This window comes from Panthera onca, chromosome A3 (genome assembly GCF_046562875.1).
Source record: "Panthera onca isolate mPanOnc1 chromosome A3, mPanOnc1 haplotype 2, whole genome shotgun sequence".
In the NCBI taxonomy this organism is placed as follows: Eukaryota; Metazoa; Chordata; class Mammalia; order Carnivora; family Felidae; genus Panthera; species Panthera onca.
Genome location: NC_138341.1, coordinates 69,206,033 through 69,224,608, shown reverse-complemented (window position 1 = coordinate 69,224,608; position 18,576 = coordinate 69,206,033). Strand labels below are relative to the sequence as shown.

The window sequence follows — 18,576 nt, the reverse complement described above, 5'->3', positions numbered from 1 at the left end:
CATGCCTGTGAGAAATGGAACTTTAACCATGGAAGTTAGAGCAATTGAATACTAAAATGGATTTGACTACTTTAGAAGAAGTCTTTCGAAAGCCTTTTAGATTCTTCTGGTAACAAAACTATTTACTCCTACAAAGCTTCAACCCTGAATTGACTGAAATGACAGACTTGGACAGAAATCATCAGGAAAATGTACAGTCAAAACTGTCAATCCATGAATCACAGACAACCACAAAGCAACAGGCCAGAAAACAACCATGTCTGTGGCCTTTATTGAGGGACGTGTGATGGATAATTAAGAGAGAGAAACCCATTTTGCTTAATATTCCTTCAAAATTTTGGTGGAGCAAGGAATGAATGTTCAAAACAAGAAAATGAAAGATTAAATTCTTCAAATTAGCAAAAGATGACAGAGAAAGGAAGGAGGAGGTGGGAACAGCAATTATTTAGTACATATTCAAATGATTCATTTAGCTTTCTAGCACAAATAGAACTAATTGTAAGAGGGGATCAAAGTTACAATCCAATTGCTTCATTGCCTTTCATTTAGTCTTTATTTATTTATTTATTTGCTCTTTTTAAATAAGCCTTTTTTAAAAGATGGGGTAGCAATAATAAAGATCTTGGCAAAGAAAATCAGTAATTTAGAAACTGATTTATTAGCAAGTAATGGACCAGCTAAGGGATTCTACAAACAGCCGCAAGTTGCCATCATATACATTGGTAGAGGGTTCCGATCAGCAATTAGATTTGTCAGTATCAATTCCTGGGACCTACATTTTGTTCTTCTTTCCTTACTTGCTTTCCAGTAAAGGGTCAAAGAGCAAAATTTCTTGGAAAAACATAAATTAGTAGTTTCAAATAATTACTTCTAACATTTTCCTTTAATTTTTAAGCATTATTAGTCAGCTGAAAGAAAATTTTGGCATCTAGTCATTATGTGAGGATTTAAAATGAAATCAATGACACTCTAAAGTGACAGATGGAACTTCAATTGTATACAATGAAAGAAAGCTGAGGGTTCTTGGTGCACTGAATTTTAATTTAGTGGTAATAAAAAAATAAGAATTTGAAAAGCACTCATTCCTTTTTATGAAGATGAATGATTATGAAACTACGTGGCTTATGTAAATTTTTAGAATTTAAGGCATTTCTAATTTATGTTGAATATAGACAGAATAAATTGACCGGGGTGCTGGATAACTTTATATAAAATCTTCTCTATATAAATAACAGTGCACCCCACCACAGCTCTCATTCTGTCATTGAGCTCTGTTTTTGACCTCATGTCATGTATTAGAATTAGTCTTTGTAGATTTATTTCTGTGTTTACCTGTTCATTGCCTCTCTGTCTTCCTGCAAACCGAGAGCTGCATGATGACAAGCATCACTTATGATTTGTTTTGTTTTTCATTGAGTATTTAGCATAGTGTAAGTGCTCAGTACACATTTGTTGACTTAATAATTGTTAATCAGGCAATACAACCATCAAAACAGAAAGTTTTTATCTTCTGTTTGGAATCAAGATGTGAGATCACTTAGTTAATGCTTCAGAGGCAAGCTTCTCAAGTTTTGGTCACTAATTTTTTTTCTGTCTTGCTTGACATTTTTATGTACATTTTCTGCATTTATGGATTTTCAGGGTATTGCATGTACTTACCTGGTACCTGGAAGAGGATATGGTACACCAAGCCTAAGGAGTCCTTTTACAATCTTCAATATCTCTTCCAAGTTTATTATTTTTCTATTTCTAAGTTTATTATTGGACAGTTAACCTCTGCCTAGAATATATGATGATTCTTCTAAGAGACGTCATCCTGCCAAACCCATTTTTTTTTAATGCTAAAAATATCACTTGCCCAAGAGAAGCTATGAGGTGTACTTTTCTACTGAGAAAAAGTACTCCCTTTTTTGTGTCTGATTGCTATTTATATATAACTACAAATCTAAAGCTCTGTGCAGACACCTTCCTAAAAACTGTATTATTTACCACAGCTCTGTTGGCTTAGGAATTATTTTCAACATTCAACAAATGACTCAATGAAAGCATTAAATACCTTCCTGAAATTCTTCAGCTGGTAACTGATGAAGCTAACGTTCAAAACCAGGTCATCAAGCTGAACAAAGCTTATACTCTTATAAGCTTTTTAGTTGAAATAAGTACCTCATTTTTATCTCTGAAATAGGTAAAGGTATTGGGCTCAAGAGTTATACTGTAACCTAAGGTTTTAATAGGTGAAAGTGATGAACTGACCTCATTTCATGATGAATGTGGAGGACAATGGCCACAGATGGGTATTTGGCTGTTAAAAAAAAAAAAAAGTTGAGAGGGGGGAAAATATGACTCCTACCTTTATGTCTTTCCCTATGATATTTCTGACCTTAATGAAAGTTCTCCTAAAAAAGAGTAGTTTTGATTCAAATCAAGCAGAACTACATGCACCTTTGACCAATAATATGGTATTGTATGGGGCGCCTGGGTGGCGCAGTCGGTTAAGCGTCCGACTTCAGCCAGGTCACGATCTCGCGGTCCGTGAGTTCGAGCCCCGCGTCAGGCTCTGGGCTGATGGCTCGGAGCCTGGAGCCTGTTTCCGATTCTGTGTCTCCCTCTCTCTCTGCCCCTCCCCCGTTCATGCTCTGTCTCTCTCTATCCCAAAAATAAATAAAAAACGTTGAAAAAAAAAAATTTATATGGTATTGTAGACACAGAGAGGTAAAAGCCTCATTAAACCTAATTACAATGTAGTTCACAGACATGTTTTCTAACAAAGACCTTGGCTGTCCTTCCAATTAGTTCTTAAGGCCCTTTATTTTGGTTAACCACTACCTAGATGAGAGAATGTTTCAGACAGGAAATCACTGCTGCGTCTTCAGTCTAAGTGTAGAAGACTCCATTTTGGGCCATGTGGCTCTGTCTGCTTGCATATTTCATTTGGAATTCATATAATCAGTCATTATGAGCACTTGCTGCATACAAAGAATTGAGTTATTGAGCCCAAAAATACAATGATCAATAGGTTATTCTAAAAAGTTTTTTTTTTTTTTTTTTTTTTTTTCTAAAAAGTTTTTAATTATTGTATAATAGAAAACAATTCATTTTCAGGGTAGTAATTTGAACAATGCAGAGGGAATCATTCCCTCCACCCTACAAAATTCCTCTACTTTACCATTCTTGCCACAGTGTCATTCTCTGAATTACAGTTAGCAATTACTTCTCAATTAACAATTACTCCTCAATTTCTTCCACCCAAAAAATGTTTTTGCAACTGCTGTGTATATACATTTGTATACTTATAATAAACTTATTTTATGTACATTAAACTATATTCTAATAATGTTCTGCATCTTTTCTCATTTAATGTAATAACAATAAATCTTGAAATACTCCAAAGCAGTACAGAGAGAATAAAATAGAACACAATAACCCGATGCATGAATGTGGCAAAATTACTTAATGAGTTTCTATTGAAGGATATTTAAATCCTTTATTGCAACATTGCAGTGAATATTTGTACCTATACCTTTGTACTTTCATGGAAAAATATCTGTATGATGAAGTTTTGTTAGTGGAATTACTGGGTCAAAGAGTATATGTATTTTAATTCTAATAGTTATTATTAAACTACCTACCAAACAGATTTTTCCCTTTGTGCTATTTATGTGCGAGAATGTTTGGCAAGAAACTATATAAATAGCTTTTTAATAATCAAAATAAAATATGTGCATCATTAAAATATTTAATAATATTTTTATTATAATAAAATAATAAAGAAAGCCTCACAATAAAAACAAGCCTTTGTTTTTTGCATTCTCTGTTCTAAAAAGAAATGAAATTTTAACTCTTTTATCTCTGTGCTAAATTCTTCTGGTAATTACTTCCTATGTTTTTGTGATTTATGATAAGAAATCTATTTGGTCTTCATCCACGCTACTTGCACAAAGCTCCTAAAACTCTTGGAATTTCCAAAGTAAAGGGAACTATAAAGGTGTCTTTTGCTATGTTAATGAGGTAACTTTTGGAAAGCACCTAAGAAGAAGCTGGTTGGAGTGAAGCCAACCATTTGATTAGAGGGTTGGGACTGAAAGTTCCTTGACTTCAGGGGAGAGGAAAGAGGTTGGGGTTTGAACCAATCACCAGTGGCCAATGAGTTCATCAGTTCTGCCTATGTAATAAAGCCTCCATAAATAAAATAGGAGAGGATTCAGAGATTCTGGGTTGGTGAACACACATAGGTTCTGGGAGAATGGCATGCCCAGAGAGGGCATTGAATCTCCACACGCTTTCCCCACATCTTGCTTTATGCACCTCCCCCATCTGTTTGTTCCCGAGTTGTGATCATTTATAATAAAATAGTAATCTAGCAAGTACAATGTTTCTCTGAGTTCTGAGAGCCTCTCTAGCAAATTAATCAAACCCATGGAGAGTATCATAGGCACTTCAGATCTATAGTCAGTAAGTCAGAAGTACAGGTAATAATCTAAGTTTGCAATTGGTATCCTGAGTTGGAGGGAGTCATTCATTGGAACCTCCAGTCTATAGCCACAGGTGACCACCTAACCTTGTGACAGGCATCTGATAGGGGTTCAGGGAGAGTCTTATAGGTCTAAATCCTTGATCTGTGGAATCTGATACTGTCTCTGGGTGGAGAGTGTTGGAATTGTTTCGAATTCTGACAGCAGCAGGGCATCCAATTGCTTATTGGTGGTAGGAAACCCCTCCACTCTAAGAATTGGAATCAGGACCTCTATATCTGTAAATTATGTTTTACTAAGATTATTGATTAACAAATTTTAGATATTATGTAATCCATTGCTATTATGACAAATGGGGATTTTCATACATTATTACATTCTTAGTCACTCAAATGATTGCCAACTTCCTTTTCTCAACATAGTTGGTCGTTACAATTAATAAGTATACCATATATATCAATAACTTTACGCAGTATAAAAACCTTATTTCTAGTTCCATCACATAAAGACATCTTCTCTTGAATTCACCTTTATTAGTTGAAAATACTTCTCTCTTCCTTTCTTCTTATCTTTCCACTGCCCATATGCTGGCCTCTTTATTTTACTTCCATATAGTAAAGATACATAATATACACACATAACATACACATACATAAATATGTAAAGTATATATTCTGTCGTAAACCATTTTAAGCCTTATATAATTTGTCCATGAGCTAATTTTAATGCTGAAAATCAACAAAGGTTTAAATTACTGTGAATATGAACATATGAACAGAGTATATTGATTACAGTTCCTTTTGTATCAGTTTTAATTTTTCTTCTTTTTGAATATTATATCTTGTATTATATTATATCATATATCTTATATATGACACTTTAGGCCAAATATCCCATTGAAAATACAAAAAGAGCATGTACAAGGAACAATACAAAAGAAGCAATCTAGATGTCTAGGATGTGAATGGAGATATATATATATATATACATATATATATATGTTAAACAGATATATATATATATATATATAAACAATACAAAAGAAGCAATCTAGATGTCTAGGATGTGAATGGAGATATATATATATATATATACATATATATATATGTTAAACAGATATATATATATATATATATAAACAGATATATATATGTTAAACAGTATATATATATATACATACACACACACATATGTTTCTAGCTTCTTTTTCTCATTATTATGGTTGTGAGATGAATCTGTGTTGTTACATGTAGCTACAGTTTGTTTTTATACCTGACTACAATTCCATTGTTTGAAAATTGAGGAATATAGCCATTCCGTCATTGAACATTTAGGCTCTTTCCAGTGTTTGCCTGTCATGAATAAAATTGTTATGAACATTCTTGTATGTGTCCTTTGGTTGCACACGTATACCATAAATTACTTATATTTTTAGCCTGTTTAATAGATATGACCAAACCGTTATGCAAAGTCCTGTACCAATTTATAATTCTACTAGTAATGTATAAGAATCTCCATTGTTCTGGGGCACCTGGGTGGCTCAGTCAGTTAAGTGTCTGACTTTGGCTGAGGTAATGATCTCACAGTCCATGAGTTCAAGTCCCACATCGGGCTCTGTGCTGACAGCTCAGGGCTTAGAGCCTACTTTGGATTCTGTGTCTTCCTCTGTGCCCCTTCCCCACTCTTGCTCTGCTTCTCTCTCTCTCTCTCAAAAATAAATAAACATTAATAAAAAAAAAAAACAAAAAAACTTGTGAGACATTCAGAGTTTTTGGCATATCTTAAAATGTATTTAGTATACCTTCATATCTGAATGAAAATTTTGAGTATAGATTTGAATATTAATTTCCTATAGTACTTTAAAGGGATTACTCTTGATTTCAGCATCAAGTGTTGCTGGTGATATGTTTGATGATGGACTGATTCTTTTTGTTTTATTTATTTTATTTGTTTTGTTTGATTATTTATTGACAGAACTTTTTTTTTTTTAATTTTATACTCTAGAAGTTTGATTCCCAAAATACTATATCTAGGTATGGCTTTTGCATTACTGTCTGGGCATATGGTGGGCATGTCAATTGAACTTTAACTCTGCAATATTATATCTGTTTTTGTTTGTTTATTTTGTTTGTTTATTTATTTATTTAGAGAGTGAGAGAGAGAGAGAGAGCATGAGCAGGGGAGGGGCAGAGGGAGAGGAAGAGACAGAATCCCAAGCAGACTCCCACCATCAGGGAAGAGCCCAACGTAGGGGTGGAACCCAGGAACTGTGAGATCACATCCTGAGCTAAGAACAAGAGTCAGGTGCTTAACCGATTGAGCCATCCAGACATCCCTTGTATTATATGTTTGATAATGTTTTCCTATTTTCTTTCTTATTTGGGGAACTCACGTTTGTTATTTTGGACTTCAAGAACTGATGCTTTTTTTCTTTTCTTTTTTTCAAACTGCGTATCTAGTTGTCTTTCACTTTTCCTGAGAGTAACTCACACAAGGAATGTTCTGTTTTATTCCATTTCATTTGATAATATGCTCTGATGATATGATCACATACTCAGTGTAATCATAATTATTAAGAGAGATAATATATGTGATTCAAATGGTATAGGTTAGGCACCTAATAAATGTTAATTGAATTTATGAACACAAATATACACACATACCATATTTTTAAACTTTCCATATTTTCAAATCACATAGAATTCTATTTGTCTCTAAAGTAGTTCCAAAATAGTATTTAAATACATTCATCAAATGTCATGCATGTATATATGTATACATATATATATAGGGATATCAATATAGACATATGAGAGATGAAGAGAGAGTATATATGCTTAAATGTATACACATGCACATGCCAGTAAAAGACAATACCAACACAGAATTTCCCCGTGCTTTGATTGCAGTCTTACATTCTTAATTAGTTATAGTGAGCCCCATAGACTATACTGTAAGCTCTAAACAAGTGAGAGTCAGTATTCTATGTTGAAATGTTCTCTGCCAAGGGTGCTTTACCTTGATATCCTGAGTGTATTATTTTTTTTAATTTTTCGTAATGTTTATTTTTGAGAGAGAGAAAGAGAGAGCACAAGTGTGGTGGGGAGGGGCAGAGAGAGAGGGAGACACAGAATCAGGCTCCAGGCTCTGAGCTGTCAGCACAGAACCCAACATGGGGCTCAAACTCACAACCATGAGATCATGACCTGAGCTGAAGTTGGATGCTTAACCGACTGAGCCACCCAAGTGCCCCCTGAGTGTATTACTTTTTCTTTAATTTTTTAATGGATATTTATTTTTGAGAGGGAGAGAGACAGAGTGCAAGCAGAGGAGGGGCAGAGAGAGAGGGAGACACAGAATCTGAAGCAGGCTCCTGGCTCTGAGCTGTCAGCACAGAGCTGGATGCTGGGCTCAAGCTCACGAACTGTGAGATCATGACCTGAGCTGAAGTCGGATGCTCAACCAACTGAGCCATCCAGCCACCACCCTCCTTCCCCCCAGTGTATGCTTATGTGTGTAGCTTCTTCTATCGTGAGGTCTCATTCTGCTGTTTTCAGTGTCTTAGCAAAGACTTCTGACTCATCAAGACTGACAAAATACATAAAAAGAAACCCGGGAAAAATATTCTATATTTTCAAATGCAAATTCTAGAGCATCTTTAGGTAGATAAAAAAAATACAGTTTAGAAGCTAAGTATAGATTGTGGGAAAACATTTGACATTATAAAGGCAGCTGTAAACTTCTCTGGAACCTGAAAGGAATGCCAATACTTGTGTGAATCACACTGGAATTAACTTGGCTGGTTCCCAAAAATAATTTTTTAAATGGAAGAGTAATTGCCAGTCTATGAGGTCAGAAACAGCTCCAAAGGAGTCATGCTTATCTTTGGTTCAGTTCTTTCACTGCTAGTAGCTTTGCTCTTCTTGCTAAATAGGTGTTGTATATTGGTTTGGTATGGTTTCAAATCCACTTTTTACGACTCAGGTGAAGTTGTTTTCATCTAAGGGTGAATTTTTTTACATTGAGGAAGGTGTGTTGGGATGTTGTTATCAACATCTGTTAATTGTCAAGAAGTACTCAGTAGCTCAACTGTTAACAGGTGCTGCTAAGAACGTATCAGTAAGAACATATGGAAGAGGAGCTATGACAAAATTGATATTTAAACTTTAAATATCAAGAATTTGCGAGGACTTACCAAGTGTTCAGTCTGGGCAAGACTACCCTTTGCTGATCTAAATAGCTTTCCAACAACTGTGGGCCATTTGTTTCTGCTACAGCGAGGCAACTTTTTTCCAGTAGTGGTGAAAATTGTGCAGCGGCCCCTTGAAGGAAATCTTCCTGCCCACCAGAACTGGCAGCTTCCTTTCCCTAGCAACCTGCTCCAGCAACAAGGGTCTTTTGTTCTGGCTCTCGCAGCACTTGGTTGGCAAAGCCGACTCTTTGGAGAACCAACTTGTTGAAAGGTACAACTAAATTTTGACTTTGTTTCTTCAATCTATCCTTCTCCTTGAACAAGAATGTAATTAATCTCTTATTGGTTTGGAGTATGTTATTTTTATTAGCTTATTAAAATATGTAATTGGCTTGGGAAATATTATTATAGGTTATAATTCCTGTAGTGAACCTATATTAAATTATTGGCAAAGACATTCTTAGTTTCTGAGCATAATTTGCCTCAAACAAAACAAGTTATATGTGAAAGAATCCTAATACAAAAGACAAAACATAGTTAATATGTAGGGGCCATTTTTCATGAACGGTAGTCATTTGAATCTTAGACTTATAGCAGGTAACACAAAGTTCTTTCATGATTTATACGCCCCCCCCCCCCCCCCCCCGCCGCCCCGCGGCGCCCCGCCGTGTTAATTACTTAGGGGTGTGTGTGTGTGTGTGTGTGTATGTGTGTGTGTGTATACCATATACCACATTGGTCTTTTTTCTACTATGGATGTTATTCTATCCAGCAATTTAATTTTTTTTATGTTTATTTATTTTTGAAAAGGAGAGACACAGAGTAAGAGTGGGGGAGGGGCAGAGAGAGAGGGAGACACAGAATGCAAAGCAGACTCCAGGCTCTGAGCTGTCAGCACGGAGCCTGATGTGGGGCTCAAACTCACAGACCGTGAGATCATGACCTGAGCTGAAGTCCGCGGCTTAACCGACTTCAGTGGCTTAAGTCGGTGGCTTAACCGAGCCACCCAGGTGCCCCATATCAAGCAACTTAACAGAGAATTTAAGTATAAAAGTTGTGAGCTGAAGTATCCATATGTTAATGAGCAAAAGGGTAAACTCCAATGTGATTAAGTAGTAAAACAATAGTAAAACAATAAAGATAAGGGGAATAAACAAAGCAGAATCTGGGATAAGGGCAAAGGGGTACTTATAATAATAGAATTTAAAGTAATGCCAGAAAAAAAATTCCAGTAGCAAAAAGAAAAAAAAATTAGAGAAATGAGTGGTTTTTCTGAAGAAATGAAAAAATTAGCTAATTTTTTAAAGCCCATGATTCATAGGAAACAAGAAGATAAAAACTGGAGACAGTATAACAACCTAAGAAGCAATGCTGGCAAAGAAAATGAAGTTAGCAGAATTGGAAAGAAATGAAAAAATAACTACTGACTAAAACTCACCGGGGAATACTTTTTTAAAAATGTGAACATACATAAACCAGCAGGACCAAGTAAAATGGGTCCCTGGGTGTTGAGGGAATTGACTAATGAACTTCCGAGCACAGTCACAATTGCAGCTGGAAAGTCATGCAGCACTACAGAGAACTAGAAAATTGGAAAACAACAAATGTGGCATTATTTACTGAAAAGGGGGAAGCATTGTTCTATCATGTACCTTCCAGTAAGCTGAATGCCAACACTTTAAAAGAACAAAATAGACTATTAAAGCTGCCCTACTTGAGTTCCTCCAGGGCAAGCACTTTAGTGTGCATGGTATATGGCTTAATTTGCAGGACAAGGGGCAACTCAGTAAATAATGTTTGCCCGAGAGGATAACTGAGTCACAGTCAATATAACCTACTTGGCCCGTTCAGTTTTTTCCCCACAAAATCATATACAGGATAACAGAAATTAAAAGCCACATAGCTAAACATTCTTGATACTCATAGCACAGAATTATTCACCAAGAATAACACTACTTTGCAATGCAATGGGATAGAAGACATGAGTGTTAATTTTATTTTATCATAGAGCTCTCAAGGGCTTAGATGTTTGGCTGGATTTCAGTCCCAGCTCCCACAATCTATTTTTTGACTACAGAAATTTATCATATCTCTGAGTTACAGATTGTTCATCAATAAAATGTCTAATAATAATGATTACTTATTTATGTGATGTTTTTCATAAAAAACAGGGCAGCTACTGTGAAAATTAAATAGATAACATGAGTAAACAAGCTCATTACATCAAACAGCACCTGGAAAAATACCAGGGGCTTCAATAAAATTTAGTTCTATTCCCTCTCTCCATCTCTAACACAAAAACATTCTTTAATTCTTTAGCACAACCATTAAGTTTTGAATATAATTAGATGGGAGATACCTTTCTATATTAACGTTAGTTAGATTGAAATAGGGGGTCTCTACAGGAAAACCAAAGTTCAGCCTCTTGGTAAAATATTGCACAAACGTTTGTTAAATCATCTCTTCATACAGAGAAACTAAATTTCTAATCGTGGCTTTGGCTTCTTGTGTACATTTGGACTTGAGAGGTATCAATAAGGTAATGTGTCATATACCAATAGAAGCGGCAAAATATGATGATGGGCTGTTCATTACAGTGTAAATGATAAAAATACACTATGTGTATAGCTTTTTTTCATTCTCTGTAAAAAGCTTTATTCATTCTTTTTTCATTCTATGTAAATGTGCTTTCTTTAAAGTTATTGCAGTTAATTCACAGCAAGGATAAATTATCAGAGATCTAAGAAACTTGACTATTGACTGTGCTCTCACAGATTTGTTTTCTATCTCCCTATCTGTAAACTAACCTGCAATCTCCTTTCCTCTGTTACTTCTGTCATTTAGTATATCAGATAATGCAGATGCCTTTTTAATTATTTCAAAGGCATTCTTTTTTGTTATATTTTAAAATAAAAAGTTTCTATCCTTTTATAGAAATATTTATCATTATTTGGCTTTAATAAAAAGAAACTTCTAAAACTGGTTTTAAAACCCTCCCAATCAACCAATGAGAACCTCCACTGTCACAGAGATCATCCCACCCTATGAAAGTCAACCAGTTGGTGGCAGTAACAATTCTTTAATAGAGGCCAAAAGTCACCCGATTTCTAAACACTCCTGCTTCTACCAGCCTATCAGTTTTTGATACGCATGTTTCCCAAAAACACATATGTAAGATCAGCAATGGTCTTTGTTCAGAGATACTGTGTCTTAGAAGCACAACTCTCCGTTGCTGAGCAAGAAATAAGCAAGAGTTGGATTTCAAGTATTCAGTAGCAATTTCTTCCTTCCACATACTTAGTAGACAACAATCAGAAAAGTTGAAATTACGTTTCGAGTCATTTGTAAACAATTTCAATGTCTTTGAGTCACATTTTGGTACATTCTATTCACAATGATTTGAGACACTAAATCAAAGAAAACTAACTCTCCTGAGATAAGTAGGCAATTTTATAATTTATTCCTTGCTTAAACCACAAATAAATGATATTTCTATGTACTATCTGTGAATCAGCATTTACTTGAATTCAAAGATCCAAGAATTGTACTTTTTGCTATGTTAAAAGCTTTATCTAAAATGAAATCCTTAAGAAAAGGAACAGGAAATATATGTGTTCAGAAACGAATTGTATGTGGTGCTGGTGCCTTTAGGGTTTTACACCCTAACTTTACTTGGTCTAAAGACAAATACTAGCATCTAATCCCATCTTCATAAGCTTTATATGCTCAATAGTATCCTAATTTCTCCCAGGTAATTAGGAAATCATTAGTTATCATTCAAACTGCTGGGAATAGACACTGCAAAATTCATTGTTCACTCGCCTACTTTATAGAGAAGCTTTTATACTGGTGGTCACTCCACACAATAGAAAAGCAAACACAGACCACAAAAATAATTCCTTTAGTATATAATTACAATGAAATTCTATTAAATTGTCTTAATGGCCCCTAAACCTCAGAGAACAACTTTCCAGTCATTGAACTCTTCTAAATTCCTACCTATTCAAATTCTGTCCATCACATTCTAAAATTATACATACTCTATTAAATTGATGTGGTGAGGAAAGTGGACACATTTTGATTGCAGAATCCAAGAGAGATAATTTTAAGCTAGGATCATCCATTCCAGGTAAGTTAAGCAGAGTTAGTATTTCTTCAGGTTTTTTTGTTTGTTTGTTTGCTTGTTTTTGTTTTTTCCCTCTCTCCAGCTGTTTCCTCTCCCTTGGAGACTTCTATTAAGTATGTGTTAATTTTTTTCACCATGTCATGTCATAAAGGCTTTACTGGCTTTTCTATTCCTTTTTTTCCTTCTCTGTATTTCACTTAGATATTTACTACTGACCATGATCAAGTTTCCTAATTGTATGCTTTTTAATAATAGTTATTGGGGCATCTCGGTGGCTCAGTCGGTTAAGCAGCCAACTTTTGATTTCAACTCAGGTCATGATCCACTGTAGATCAACCTTCCTGTTGGGCTCCATGCTCACAATGCAGAGCCTACTTGGGATTCTCTCTTTCCCTCTCTCTTTCCCTCTCTCTTTGCCTGTCCTCAGCTCCCATTCTCTCTCTCTCTTTCTCAAAATAAATATATATTAAAAAATAATAATAGTTATTAATTCCATCTGCTGTATTCTTAAATTTTGTGTTTTTATGTTTTAGTGAGAATTTTTATTATTTTTATTTCTAGAATAAACATTTGATTTCTTGTAGATTTCAGAACTTAACATTATCAATGTTTTCCTTTTTTTTTTTTTTTTTTGGACAATAATAATCATAAAACTGTTCTGATAATGCCAAATCATCTGTATCACTATTGGTTAGTTTATTCTGCTTTTTTTTCTCTTAGGTTTGTGGTATTTGGTCCTGTTTCTTAAAATGCCTCATATGTCAGTTACCAGTATACTGCTTGTCAGCTCCAAATATACCCTTCATTGTTCTGGTTGTGATACTGAGAAATTTCTTCTTTGTTGGGTGGCATAATTTTAAGCTTTGTTAGTAGACAGCACCAGAGGAATATGGGAAAGGGAAGGGGAACTTCTGGTTCCTCTGTGTACTCTCTTGATAGTCTCCTGCATCAAGTAGCAGTCATCAGTGCATGTCACCTCCCCATGGGAAGCATCCCCCCAAATCCCAGAGGGAATCTTCTCAAGGTACTGCTACTAATTCAGTGAGTTTTATGCTTGCCACTTTCCTGTGGACAATTCCCTTCAACACCCCAATAGTTGTCAGTGGATTCTAGGTACAGCAGCTCCCTACTGACAGCATTGTCTGGCACCCCAGAGGGTAGATTGCCAACCACTTCCATAGCACAGTACCTTTATGTGGTTGGTTTCCCCAAGCCCCCAGCAGAGGGATTCCTAGAGATTTCTACCAGTGCTACAACTCAAAGGATGTCTTTACTATCTAGTAGATAATAGCTACACCATCTCTCAGAAGCTCTAAAGGGAGAGTATTCTTTCAGATTTGTTCCTTAAATGTTCGCTCTGCTTTAACCCTAAGAGTAATGACTTCTTTTTATATCCGATATCCCTGTTTCCTTTAGAATTATCTTCACATCTTGCAGCTAACACTCCATTACTATAATTTCCTGTTATTGTTAATAATTCTTGATAAAAAATATTTCCACATTCAAATAGCTCTCTGGTTTGTGGTCCCTGATTGGCCCCAAACTTGGTACTGGAAAGATGGGATCTGAGGATTGATTTGATCTTGACTTTGGCTTTTAGTTTTGAAATCCTTGAAATGTGTTGCTGGTAACAAATGACATAAAGTGACATTACCAATAATAAAACTATAAACTATAGTTATAATGGAATGCCCATGAAGCAAGTTTCTTGGAAGCCCAGTTGGATGCCAGACTTGACTTTTGTGGTAATAGCAGTGACTGCCAGGACTATGGTGTGCAGGGCAGGCATCAACTGAACACTTAGTGCATAGGATCACTTACAGAAAGAAAATGACAAGATCCTTTAATCTCAATTTCAGAAACTGATAACAAGAGAACTTCCATGACAGTCCTAAATTAATCTCTTATTTCTTCCACCCATGAGGCTAATATTGCTGAAGAAACAAATGCAAAATCCAGGTGTACTGGTTGCTGAGTTACATTGTCAGTTGAATTCAATCTTCAGAGTTTGTGTGTGAAGTTTAGCACATTAATTCTGAATGAGAGGGATCCTGAAAACATGAAACAATCTTGAACCCTCAAATCACTTTGGTCCTCTCTTACCACTAGAAATGCCTTGTTTTCTCAGTTAACTAGCTTTCCTTTGCTCAAAAATCTGTAGTAATATCACCTGGGGCAGATGCCTATCTTAACATTTGTCCAACTCACCAGTTTGGCCTTTGCAGGGATTGGATAGGTCTCAGAATAACTGTAGATTATTAGAAACTTAATCAGATAGTGACTCCAATTGCAGCTGTTCTTACAAATGTAAAACCTTTACTGGAATAAATAATACCTTTTCACCCATAACATTTTTCAAGGATTACCAAAAACAATTTACATTTACATTTGGTTGTCTACTTTGTCTGAATAAGAGATAGCTAGAAGCATGAATCTATGAATTCATAAGGAGTTGACAACTGTTTGGCTGAATGGTCAAAGATTTGAAAAGAACAGAATAGAAAATTAGTAATAAAGAAGTATTGAGAAGAGGACTGGATGATCCTTTCAGAATGGGCACAAACTGTGAATAAATTTGCATATCACATTAAAGTCCAATAAAGAGTGTCTCCTGGAGGGTAGGCTCTTCATAATTGGACAAAATGGCACACTCTGTGGATGTCAGTCATACTCTTCCACAGTCTTCCTAGTGTTTGAACAATGAACCTATGAACAAAGAGCCATGTGGACAGGAATAGGGGCTATGCATAAGCTTAACAACGATGTGATTTCTTTCACCAAGAATGACCTGAGTAATGATCCTGCTGAATACCTTATTTTTCAACAGTTGAAATGAATATTGAGCTCTAAATTTGTCATCATTGCCTGGATATAAAAGCCAGTCACCTGTGGCAACTTATTTACATTTATTTCATCATGGATTAAGAAGTCTTCTTCATTCCTGGAATTGATACATATTCTAGATCTAGATTTTCATTCCTTCTTGTAATGTTCTGACAACACTACCATTCAAAACCTCAGAGAATGCTTTGCAAACACATCATGGAATTCCACAAAGCATTGCTTCTGACCAAGGAACTTACTTTACCAAATGAAGTATAGCAATGTGCTAAAATCAGTGGAATTAAATGACCCTAAAACATGCCACATCACTTGAAAGCAGTTGAACTAATTGGAAGGTGGTAAACAGCTTTGTAGCATCAATTGGTAGAAAATACCCTGAGAAGATAGGGTTCTAATAGGATGAATTATAGGCTATGAATCAGATACTGTCATATGATGCTCTTTTCCAGTACTCAGCGTACAGAGGCCTGGTAATCATGAAGTGGGAGTGGCTCTTCTCACTATCATATCCAGTAACTACTATCAGAATTGTTTATTTCCTGTATCAGAAATCTTTGCTGGTTCCCAAGGAGGGAATACATATTTACTGAACACAGCAGTGGTTGTATATTAGAAAATCAGACTGATACCTAACCATTTTGGATCCTTGTGTCACTGAAATAACAGCACAGAAGCTTCCTCTTCTGGCTGAAGAGATCATTCCTAATTACAGAGGAAAAATAAGGTTGCTGCTATATAAGGTGACAAGAACAATATTTGCAATCCAGAGGATTCTCTAGGATCGCTGTTAGTACTCAAATGCCCAATAATAAAGGTTAAAGGAAAACCACAGCAACTGAAAGAAGAAGACATAGCAATTTAAGAAGACATAACCTTTGGGAGTAAAGTTTTGAGTTATTCAACCAAGTAAAGAAACTCAACCAACTAAGGTCCTGGCTAAGGTTGGGGGAAATAAGGAAAAGATAGTAGAGGAAGGAATCTTTAAATATCAACTATAATGTTCTGACTAAACAAGTGAACACTGTAATAGTTTTGCATTCTTTCTCGATTAATATGTGTGTGCTTATTTGTATATGCCATTTTCTTTTTTGTCTTATTTACATTATAATCCAATATAAGGTTTTTGACAGCTTTACCAGTTAATGTTCAAAATATTCAGGGGTTCTGTGACTAAAGTTGTAAATACAGTGACTGTTGGGATTGTGCATTTGGGAAAAGTTTGATAATTTTTTCACTTGTACAAAAGGTAAATGTATCTTGCTAATAGAACTACCATGGTTTTGTTGTTTCTCAGAAATTCAGTTGTAGCAGAAGGGTGTGTATGAAGATAAGCAGCCAAAGGGTGCTTATTTAACAAATATATTGCCTCTAGGGACCAAATTCCCTCTTAATTGTTGGGCTTGTAATACTGGAATATTTCTCTCCTGTCAATGGAAATAAAATTAACCATTGTCATCAAAGAATATTCAAGAGGACCTCTTCTTCTTGCTTCCTGTTTGTTATGCTCTCTCTTAACTTCCTGTCTGTGGCAGTGTGCATTAGCTCCCCATGGCAGCTTCCCCCAGCATGCTAGATCATAGCCACTTAATGCACCACCACAGTGAATGTGGAGTTTTCTTTGTACTGCTTCCTTTTAGACAGTTTTCCCTTGAAACTTAGAGGGTGATTTCCATAGCACAACAACTCCCCGTATATGGCATCTCCCACCATCCCCAAAGGTGGAGTACCAGAAAATTCAATAAGCATAGATCCTCCACAGAACTTCCCTTGCCTTTTTATTGGCTTTAACCTTTCTCTCTCTCCCTCCCTCCCCCGCCCCCTCCTTCCTTCTCTGTCTCTCTCTCTGTGTCTCTTTCTCTCCATTGAGGTCTGGATGCCAAACATTGGAGGCAAGACCCCTCTCTCAGATTTGCTTCTTGTTCTCTTAGTCCTAAGGGCTCGTGGTTGCTTGCAATATCTACTCTTCTTGTATTCTTCAGAGTTCTCTTTATAACTCAATAGCTAATCTCACATTATACTAATCTCCTGTTGTAGTTCTTAATTCTTTAATTATTAAAACATACATTTTGTTGTGTAGTTTATGTCTCTTGACTATATATATCCTGAGAAATTCACCTGGTACTTTCTTATTGATTACCAGATATTGTCTACCAAAAGTTGTAGAGATTTGGGATGCTGTTATCTTCTTCAGAGAGGTATTAATGTTCTCCCAGAAGACATATAGTATAGGGAAGGGTTGTGTAATTAACTTAGAAAAAATGTATTACAAAATGTCAGTAATGCTGAGGGAGATGAAGGAAAATTAAGTAGGGCAAGGAGATAAAAAGAAAGTGTTTTGCTATTTAGATAGGCTTGTCAAGTTATGCTTCTCTGAGGAATGTCAAAAAAGCAGATATTTGAATGATGGACCAATAAGGTTTCTGAAAAAAGAACAAATGGAAAAGCTCTAACGAAGAAAGTGGACAGATAATATAGGATACAATAAACAAGGAAGATAAATATAAACAATAAGATCAGAAAAGCGGTGAGCCCCAGAACATGCAGGACATATTAAGCCATATTGAAATCTCTCTTAACTATCTTAAGGTTCCGGCCAATCTCTCTGTAACCACCCTCCTGTTTTGTTTTGCTTTTTGTAATGTAAAATTAATATGTAATCAGAAGGAGTATTTGTAAGTAATTAGTGCTAGACCTTCTAGTACCAAAAACATACAGTAAAACTCTGCTATTACAGTGTCTTAGTTTGACTCTCTGCCAAGTCAGAGCATGAAACAAAGACTTGGGAGCAAGTAGTTTATTTAAGCAGCTGGTACCTGGCAGCAAGAGTGAGAAAATTGGAGGCTAAAACAAAGAAGAAATAAGAGAAAATAAACTGTCATTACAGAGCTAGTTACTTATATGGACAACTGGGGTTCAGTTCCACTGGGGAGCAGGACAAAGGT

The 18,576-nt window shown here is 35.6% G+C and overlaps 1 long non-coding RNA gene across 1 annotated transcript in view; it reads left to right on the top strand.

The window, feature by feature from the left end:
* The first annotated feature begins 8,879 nt into the window (after positions 1 to 8,879).
* LOC132661519 (uncharacterized) overlaps positions 8,880 to 18,576 on the top strand; it is a 334,276-nt gene continuing 324,579 nt past the window's right edge. The window contains exon 1 of the long non-coding RNA XR_009602264.1: positions 8,880 to 8,935. This is a non-coding gene — a long non-coding RNA (uncharacterized LOC132661519). The remainder of the gene's footprint in view (positions 8,936 to 18,576) is intronic.